We start from the raw sequence: 10,717 nt of genomic DNA, 5'->3' as shown, positions 1-10,717 counted from the left end.
CAGGAAAGTAGCGGGCGCCGATCGAGCTGTCAAGAAAGGAAACGCAAGCAAGGCAGATGACGATTATCGTTGTGGGACATAGTATACACTCCAAAGGGTGTAACCGTTTTAAAAGTGCTATGCAAAGTTACATCCTTTGGGGTATATATCTGCCACACAACGATAATCGCGTTTTCGCGTTTCAAAAGCGAAGCTTTTGAAACGCGAAAATTTACGTTTTAGGCGGCATGCGGGAATGAAACCCACACTGCAAGGCGCTAAAACGTGCGAGCGCACTTAGGCTTCCCAAAATGCGAGTTTGTAACGGAGGACTAAACAACGGCCACAATAAAGTGAGAACGCGAAGCGATCATATGCGTTTTCACCGGGGCTGCGGAAATTCTGTCTCGACTAAATGTGAAAAATAGCCGCACCTGTTTGAGAAACGCGCCGCCTCGCCACGTTGCCGTCTTGCAGTCGTGGCCGAGTGGTTAAGGCGATGGACTAGAAATCCATTGGGGTCTCCCCGCACAGGTTCGAATCCTGTCGACTGCGCAAAACTTTTTTTTTTTTTTTAGGACAGCAGAATTCAGACAGGCTTCGCGTTGTCTGCGTCATACTTATTTATTTTTGGCCCAAATAGGGTCCCCAGAAACCCGTTTTGTCCCCGGACGCCATTGTTGTGGCGTGACAGCATGCTCTCGGACCTAACCTTCACGGCGTGCCCGCTCCAACAGTGCTTTGCAAGCTCTCCAACACCAGAAAAAAAACTGCAGGTTTCAGTAGTGATTTTTGCGCTGAAGCCTTTTTTCGACAACGAAGTAAATGGGCATGAATGACGTGTCTCAACATTACCTGCTTCTCTTTTGAGTATAGGCTACCCTAACGGCTCACAAGCTGTTTATTTACATTTATCACTGGAACATTGTAACATTGCTGCTTCCAAACAGCGGTCGTAAATATACAAAACTCAAGACTCGTCAAAGTATGAGACCCAGCCGGGCTCCCTGGCACTCGGAATCAGCAGCAGCCAAGCGCATCAGGGCTCACTCGGACTCGCTCAAATCCAGTCGGACTCACCCGAAGCAGTGGCTCAGCACTTGGCTTTGGTGTTGCAAAACTGAGCACGCGGTTGTGGCGGCCACACTCCGATGGCGGTGGGATGCAAAAAACGTTTGCGTGCCGCGCTTTGCGGGCAGTATAAACCCGGAGACTCCCATGATGACGTGTCTTACAATTATAGCGTAGTTTTGACGGGTATAATTCGAGAATTAAATTTTATCCAGCCGGACTCACTCGAATTCGCGCTAATTAGCGTCACCACCAGAACTCGTTTGTAGATCTATAGCCTTTTTTTTTTTACTTCCGAGATCGCTCAAAATGGCTTTCAGTGCGATATAATGGCTGAACATTTCTGACAATAAAGATCTGTCGTTTCCCTTCCCTCCTCATTTATCAAGCTGCCCTCTCACTTTGCAATTTTTTTTTACTTCATGCATGCCAATGAGACATATGTAACAAATATTGTGGCTTCCAATCTTGATTCCTTTAATACACATGCGTCTTCATGGTGACATTGATGCTTTTGAGTGCACTACAAAAATGTGCGTTTATCAATTTTCCAAGTTTCCCTGGATGAACCACAGTATACTTGTAATTAGTACATAGTGTTTGTCCTTTGCAACAGCAGAGAAAAGGTACTCAATTCAGGTAGTATTGTTCACTTCAACGAGGACTGCATTGTGGGCTTTTTGGTAATACATCCCAAACACATATTTCCATGGCACAATTAAAAGACAGCACAAAGGAAGTTGCACAAGAACACACACGGCACTATGTGTGTCCCTGTGTATCTTCCTTTGTTCTGTCTTTTTAAGTGCACTTTAACATTGCTAAAGGAGATAGGCGAACCAAAATAAACGCACATAATGACTACTACTTTCGTGTTCAACTACCATGATTATTATAAACTAAACCAGGCAAATGCTGAAGTTCTATTTCACCAGCTAACACTGCTGTAGCTTCCTTTACATCAGAAGGCGCAAGCATTTCTGATTCAATTTAGACAGCTAATGCGTTGTGTCCAATCCATGTTTGCATACGATGATAACTCTTTGCTATTGCAATAAGTGATAAAGGTATTCTTACTTTGACACTAAACTTGGACACAGTGTTCCTAGGCACGACAGTATTCTCAAAAGCTTTTTGGCCCGTTACTTTCTCTGGTGCTCATGTTATTTCGCCCCCCTGCAATTTTCATCATATATTTCAGGAGTCATACCCACCCAGGAAGCTTATCCAATATTGCCCTTTCTGTAAATCTGCTTAAAAACAAGTGTAGGCTAACTACAGGCTTACTTTGAGTTCTTGTAAGGCACTAAAGTGTGTAATACCTTGAATCCAATAACCTCCTTTATAATGTTATACATGGTTTCCGTCGTTTCAGGACAGTAACACAACTCATGGAATAGTCCCATATTTCTAGCAATTTTATTATTGACAAAAAAATTGACATGCTCTTTGTCAATTTTAGGAAAGCATTCGGCACCGTTATTCACAACAAGCTGCTATGTAAAGCAAGCACCACAATAAATCTTCCTTCGACTGATAGAATTTATGTATCACCAGTTTTCTTAACTCTCGCTTTCAGATCGCTTCTGCACGAGTGTGCTGAAATGGGCTGGTTGGTGTACGTTTCCAATGTTTACAGGGAAATCAAACAGTGCTACAGACAGGATGAAGTGAAGACGACAGACACAGTGCTGGCTAACAAGCAGCGTTTATTGCATATCAGCTGCTATATATAGGAAGGAGGATCTGTGCAGAAAACATAAAAACACTAAATCATCATGAGCCACTGTTGTCGTAAGGCTACACACATTCGATAAATTGTGTATTGGATTCTGTGCAGCGATATTGAAGGCACACTAACACAGGAATCACCGTGTTGGTATATCTGAATATCTATGCTGATTTCATGAGCGCCTTGCTCTCTATAGCAGCCTAAAATGTGCACTTTTTAACAACTGGTTCACAACCACATATTTTACAATGATCAGCCAAATGATGGGCAATTGAGCCCTTGAGAGAGTATGCATGATCTCACAGATGATAACTGGCATATCGGACTGTTTGGCCATTGTAACAGCACCCCCATGAAAAGGTTATCTTATAAACAATCGTACATGTGCATTGCAACAAATTTCAGTCATTTGGCTGAACATTGTAAGAAACGTGGTCGTGAACCTATTGTTGAAAGCTGCATGTATTTAGCATGCTATAGAGCAATGTGTCCGCGAGATAAGCGCTTTTAAGGTATACCAACATGAGGGTTCTTGCGTTAGTGTGCCTTCAATATTTCTGTGCTGTGGTGAAATATGCTATTCATGGAATGTGCGACAGCCCGTTGGCGGCATCGATTTATAATAATTCGGTATTTTTCTGTCCTCTGCACTGATCCTCGTTTCTATATAACGCATTAAATATGCACTAAACAGTGGTTGTTAGTCAGCACTGTGTCTGTCATCTTCACTTCGTCCTGTCCGTAGAGCTTTTCAATTACCTTCTAAGTCAGCTCATTTCATTGATTTCTGCTAAGTGTTCTATACTGCAGAAGTAACTTTAGGCATCCTGTATGGCTCCGCAAGGGGCGCCTGCAGGAAGCAAAATCATCTAAGCCGCAATAGCAAGTCGAGAGTATGACTTTACGCAGGCTGCATCTTACAGCAGGTGATTTCTTCTCCTAGCAATCACACAGTACTTCAAGAGCCCTTGGCCAGGCTCTGCACCTGTCTAACAATTGGCCCATGTGTATCAATTTACAAAAAACTGCCGTATGGTATAATCCGCAAATTATTCATTTGTCTTGTCTATATGCTGACGCTCACCTCACGTTTGATGGTGCTTTTCATACCAGAATATGGCACGACTTCAAACCTCAAGCCTTTCGTTGAGCGCACTAACTAAACAGTTTATTCCTCCCCCGAGTTGCTGAATTTTGGAACGAGCTGCCTGACACTGTTTGTGAACTGCTGCTGTCAGATTTTGTAGATTAGAGGAAATTCAGTGATATTCAACACAACACAGTTGCATCCACCCATGTTTATTGCACTGCTTTTGTTTCATTCGCACTTGTATTTGCACCCACTCCTATGATAGTCCTAAATAGGGCTGGATTTTGAAAAAATACATAAGGAACATCACACTCAGCCAGGCTCACGCGAACTCAAGTGTTCATAAAATGAGACTTGGTCAGACATACCTTGACATCAGACTGACTCAGACTCAAGCTCACGCGGGCTGGCAATGACATGTGCATAGACTGTGACACACAAGGAATAGTGGCAACAAATGCAGTGTGCATTTTTCTCAATTGATTTCTTAAGGCTCCTTGGCAAAGAGTGACCATAACCATTTCAATAGAAAAATTAAGAGCCTCCGAAGAAACTTGGAAGCAATATGTTTTGTAACTTGTTTGGGAAGTAACTAGCATATATAATAGCGTCTTGACTGGTTGCCCAGATGATTTCATTTTGTTCTCACAACTTGCCCTCCCACTTCCACCAGAAGCTATATGAGCCATGGCCACCATGTTTTGACATCCCTATCGGTGGCAACTGCAGTCCGTTAAACATCCACGCGCCACAATTTCACTACCTACGATCTGCGCACATGAAGTTTCGCTGATTCCACATGTATATGCACCGAAAAATGAAGCAAATACTAGGCACTAACTGTTTTGCATGCGGTAGGCAACTGCGGCATAAGCGGGCAGCCAAGACATCATAGTTCAATGGAGAAATTACTGTCATTGGAAGGAAGGAAGGAAAGAGTGGAGAAGGAAAGGCAGGGTGGTTAACCAGTTTAGCTCAACCGGTTTGCTACCCCACACATGGGAGCAGGATGGGAGGGGGTGAAAGATGGGGAGGAAAGAGAGAGAGAGCACATAACACAGCACACACATCGTCAGTAACAGTCCATCACTCTTGCGCGGTATGTGACATCACTGTCACAGCCGCTTGTCCAAGCTCTTTCAAAAAACGAAGTAGACCCTTCGTCGCCTTCAGCTGCGATGTCTTCTGTCGGCGACATGTGAAAATCGTTTCAACTGACAACTGTCTATTGTCAAGGTGTGCTAGAACAGATGCCAGGGACTGTCTCTGAACATTATATTCAGGACAGTTGCACAGAATGTGTTCTAGCATCTCCTCACAAAGACACGCATTGCAGAGAGCGTTGTCGGCCATTCCAATGCGAAATGAGTAAGATTTCCTGAATGCCACCCCTAGCCATAAGCGATAATACAGAGTGGCCTCTCTTCGGTGGAGTGCAGTTGGCATACAGAGATGCATCAAAAAGGGCAGGTGGTATTGACGACTGCCATTGGAATTACTTATTAAACTGGAATTATTTATTAAGAGGGTACGTTTTTATGTGGTTATACTGTACACAGCTGAGAAGCCAGGAGGGCAAAGACCCAGCCAAAAGTTAATTGTCACGGCAGCGAAAGGTCTCGTCACAGTACCCAGTGGAAGCCACAGTAGACTATGCTACGCAGCACGCTGCTGCCTATTCAGAAGCTATGCGCAGCGCAAAATGGTTTTTCTGTCTATTTGGGATTGCAGAAATATATTCTTAAATTATTTAACTAAAAATTTGCAATTATGTACAGTGAAACCTCAATATAATGAACTTAAATATTGACACGTGTACTTGTCTTTATCGGGCGACCACGTTTCACCACCTAACAAATGTTATCGCACAGCGCGGGATGCGCCTACATGTATCGGAAGTTTCTGGAATGTTATTGATGCTTCTATCCGCTGTCTGTTGTTGCCGAACCTTGTGTTATCTGATTTCATCGCGTGACGCGAATGGTGTAGAACTTTGTGGAAGACACGCGGGTCCCAGCGATTAGTCTGGAACACTGGACGACTGCTGTATAAAAGCTGACGCGCTTGACCCGTTGATCAGATTTCGACGACTGCTGATCGTGTTCGCCGCTACCGTTGTTCTTTGAGTGTAGCCTGTTTTTGAGGGCACAAGTTCGCCCAATAATATGCTCCTTTCGTTAATCACAGTTTTGCTGCCTTCTTAACCATCACTAATACGTGACAATATAACAAAATTCTTAATATAACAAAGTATCTCAATTTTCATAACTTCTTGTCCATAGAACACCATGTATTTAGAACCTCATTATAACGAAGTGTGTTTGTATGCGATTTAAATAGTATAACGAAATCTCAGTGCCACCGCAAAGGAATACTGAGACAATAAATGGAAACTTCCATGGTTGCAGATGGTCAAACGAATGAATTACAAGCGGCTGCTTGCGAACGCACCTCTCAAATCGCCTTTCGTGCGACAACAGCAACCACCAAAGTGAAGCCGCATCATGTTCCGTATGAAGTTTATGTGCAATGAGATCCTTTTTCACCTCGCACACTGGGTGCTTTAGGTGCAAGTGAAAGTGTGCGAAAGTGAGACAAGATGGTGGCTTCACGAGTGACGCCTTTCTGCGCGAGCAAAGGGAGAGGGAGTGAAGCGAGCTCTCGCTAAAATGATCAAGCGCGCATGAGGGGGCGGGGGGGAGGGGGGCTGAAGTGGAGGGGAAGTTAGCACGTGTCTTCATTTCCGGCACGTTTCTCCGTCGTGACTGCACATGGCTGTGAGCGTAGCTGAGCGCATACGCAGCCACGCACCCTGCTTTAGAGGTAATCTGCCACGTGTGCAAAGAGTGGGCATGCCGAGACGGCGCGACACCATGCAAGCTGTCATTCCGTGCGCTTAGAAAGGTTGCATAATCTTGAGTTTCAGTGACCCACTCGAGCGAGAGGCAGACGAAGCATTCGCTCCTCGCTGCCAGCACTTTTCCCGATAGCATCATCCCAGTACGGCCGACGCTATCAGCCGCGGGGGCGTAGTGCACGTGAAAGTGTGGCTGGCTTCACTTAATTCGTACAGCCGATGTGAACATATCGTCGACATACTTGGCATGAAACCGTATCATTCATCACTGACTACCAAATTTATTAAAATGAATTGTTTTCTCATTCAAATTTAATTTTTTCAATTGCCCGATAATTCGGAAAATTCTTTAGCCCCTTTCTGTGTAAGAAAAATCGATCGATGACTGCGCTTATTTACATAAAAGGTCGAATTTCAATACAACAAAATTTCGATGTAATGAAGCAAAGTGCCAACTTTACCGACTCCGTTATATCAAGGTTTAAGTGTATAACCGAGGATGTTCTCATGATCACAAAATCAGCCAATAGCGTTGGTGGGCCAGCTGCTTTCAATCAGCTTTAGATCACGACATTGTGGATGCAAGAGCAAGCATCTGCCCACTGCTTTTGACGCTAGTCTGTAAATTTTGACACTAGTTGTAAAGCCATAATATTTGGCTCACATGTTCACAGGAGCTTCGTTAATAGATCGGCAACATTTTTATACCATGTTCAAAAAGTGTTTCAGGGCCCCTTAAGTGTGAGAAAAGTGTACAATATATATACAGTCGAACCCTGCTACAACGAACGCCACTTCAACGAAATATTCCCGTCAGCTAACCATAGAAGTCAATGCAAAAAAGTTCTTGCCACAATGAACAATTTTTCGGGCTTGTTTTCGCTTCAACGAAATTTTCGCTCGGTTGAGCTGGGCTTTAAATTTTGTTTTGCGATAAAATAAACATAACCCCAATCGTCTGCAATTTTTCGTACACCCACACCGCTTAGGTTGACCAAAAACGTGCGCCCACTGCACCGTCACCGATAAACATGCCGATAAACTCATGGAGGGCGCCATTGTTTGGTGGTGATGACGACGGGGCTAGCCGCCTTGCGACAAGGCACAGGCCCACTTTGCCAAACGGGAGCCACAGCCAATCCGTATCCATCCTAGGTCACGCCATCGCTGGCGCAACGCGGCGACGCAGATTTTCATTTGTGCTTATGCACGCGGCCAGCATGGCGACAAAGCGGAAGTTTCTTTCCTCGGAGGTGAAGGCGCGAATCATCAGCAAGGCTTCAAGCGGCAGGGAGAAAGGAGACGTTGCAGGAGAATTTGGCATCCCCCAACAGCACGCCGTCGACAATTTTGAAGTCGAAGGACGCGATCACCAGTGCTCTTTCTGTGGGGGGGGTCCGCCAAACGGAAGTTGACTCAAGCGGCACACGCGAATCTTGAAAGGGTGTTGTTTACATGGTTCCTTGACATGCGTGCCAAGAAGATGCCAATCAGCGGAAGCGTGCTGCAGCAAAAGGCACTTAACTATGCTTGCATGCTCAGCATCGATGATTTTAAGGCAAGCACAGGTTGGCTGACCCACTTCAAGGCCCGACACGACATCGTTGCGAAAGTGTTATGCGGCGAACAAGATGCATCGGCCCTGCCTCGTGCACTGGATGTAATGGACGCTTCTGACGTTACAGTCGCCGACCGATTTTCCGGACTCCAAAAATTCGGACATGCCCGATTATTCGGTCAGCTTCGCGGCACCGCCATTCTCCCGATAGATCATAATGTATAACAACTGCCGAAAGTTCGGACACCTTGCGACCTCTCGTCTGATTTTTCGGACGCTCCTTGAGCCAACTCGATCGAGGGCATCATGCACCGACTCTGACCGGCGCATAATTCGACTTGCTGAACGCCATTTTTGTTTTGAACGGAGCCTCCTTGCTGTACCACGAAGTGGCGCTACTGGAAATCCCCGCTCATCATCATCGTTTCTGCCTGGTTCGATAGAGTGGTCGTACAGCGGTTCCGGTTTCAGCTTAGTACGCCATGTCAAGACAATCCAGCAGCTGATTTGTTTCTTTCGCGCGCGACGCTGCGAGCAGGCCACGTTTTTCGTTTGTGCAACTGTTGTCGGCACGGTGGTGTTTGCTTTGTGTGTTGTGTCGAGGTTTCGGTGATACAACGCGGCGTACGGAAACATCGCGTCAAGTGTCTAATGGCGCGGACAGTGCCCGCGCAGACTGCGCTGGGGAATGCCGGCAAGCGGGTGCCGGGAGGCCTAAGATTTGTCGCCTTCCGATGTGCTCCCTACTGACGCGGAAAATGTTCTGCCGAAACCTGCGCATTGGTTGCATTGCGATTCCGGACACCGTCTCATTTGACAGTTTCAAAGGTGCTGACACTGCTGTACTGACATGCGCAGAACTCGACGACGGCGAGATCATTCGTCAGGTTTCTGCTGCACCGCCGGACGATGACTCCGAGTCGGAAGATGACGCACCATGTGCTACGCTGCCGTAGCAGGCGGAGCGTGCACAAGTAGTGACTGTGCTTTCAGCCGCCTATAGCGACCGTACGACCCTCTCCGAGATTCAGGCTTATCTGATTGCGCGTAAACGGAACAGCGTGCAACGGCGCACTCAAGATTTCTTCAAGCCTACTGCCGAGCCCGAATAAGTGCGTGGAAATAAAGGATTTCATTTTTTTTTTCTTAATCCGCTTTTTCGGACACCTGTTTATTCGGACATTTCCGCAGTCCCCGTGAGGTCCGAATAAACGGTCGGCGACTGTATTCGTAATTTCATTGGCGCCCACGATGACGACATCGCAATGCAGCTGCTGACCGAGTGCGAACATCACACCACGGCGGTGATGACCAAAGGACGGAGGCAAACAAAGATGACAGACTTTTTTCGGGAATCAATGACGTTTTTGAATGTGTAGTCAAATCTGACAGTGTTTTGGGTCAGATTTCGTCACAACGAAAGGTAACCGACTTTTTCCAGAAATAAATGACGTTTGTGAGTGTGTAGTCAAATTTGACAGTGTTTTGGGGCAAAGTTCGCCACAACGAAATTTTCGCTTCAACGAAATTTTACACGCTTCCCGTGAGTTTTGTTGTAGCGAGGTTCGACTGTATATATATGGGAAGGGATTTGAACAAGCTCTTTAAGTTCCAGCCCCCCTCCCCACCAGTGCGATTCACAGTATGCCTGGCTTCAATGGCGACTCCACCCAATATTGCAGGAATAAGTGTTCTAAAATATTACAAACACTGTCATACAAACTTGCAGAGTCACGTTTATATAGTTGGGCAAAGCAGATCACACAACTTTAATGTAGCGAGCACATACGCAGTGCGGCAGCGGAGTCCCCCGTATAACGTCACACGTGAGAAGGCACCACTCAAACTTCTCGGTGCTAATAGATGAGACCAAGTCTTTCTTGTCCTGCACTACTTTTTTTTCTCCCATTCAGAATTACTGTTAGTGCATGTTCACATATGCTGGATAACCTAAAAACCTCTCCTCTGACTGGATTGAAAAGGGGCTTTGTATGCAAGGGATGTACGACTGTGGTGTCACATAGAATTCTCTTGCTTATAAAATAAACATTCCATAGCCCACAGCTATTCAGAAACAAAGCATTTTGTGCTTGCTTCCAATGGCCAACTGCAATAACAGCTCACACATCGTAGAAATAGTTTCAAATGTAGATTTTTTACTGGTGGTACCACGTAGCCCCAGCAGGGCTACATCTTTTGCTAAATAGCTGTTGAAGTGATTATTATATTAATTTCTGGACCTACCGACACTTCAGCATTGCTGCAAGATGTGTAGATTGGCATACCTAAGAGTGAACTTCCTTGCTCATTAGTGAGCTTGTACACATTGTACATATTTTCGTAAACAAGTGCAGCAAAATGAAAGGCTTTATAAATGGCATGGCAGTCCACCGCTGTGCTCCCTTCAGCTACATGTATATGCAAAGTAAA

General features: G+C 45.5%; 1 non-coding gene across 1 annotated transcript; it reads left to right on the top strand.

Annotated features, from left to right (window-relative positions):
• The first annotated feature begins 452 nt into the window (after positions 1-452).
• On the top strand, positions 453-534 carry TRNAS-AGA (transfer RNA serine (anticodon AGA)). Its single transcript has one exon. It is a non-coding gene; the product is annotated as a tRNA-Ser (tRNA).
• The last annotated feature ends 10,183 nt before the right edge of the window (positions 535-10,717 follow it).

This window comes from Dermacentor andersoni, chromosome 6, assembly GCF_023375885.2.
Source record: "Dermacentor andersoni chromosome 6, qqDerAnde1_hic_scaffold, whole genome shotgun sequence".
In the NCBI taxonomy this organism is placed as follows: Eukaryota; Metazoa; Arthropoda; class Arachnida; order Ixodida; family Ixodidae; genus Dermacentor; species Dermacentor andersoni.
Note: the sequence above shows the minus strand (reverse complement) of the source record. Positions and strands in the feature narration are given on the sequence as shown.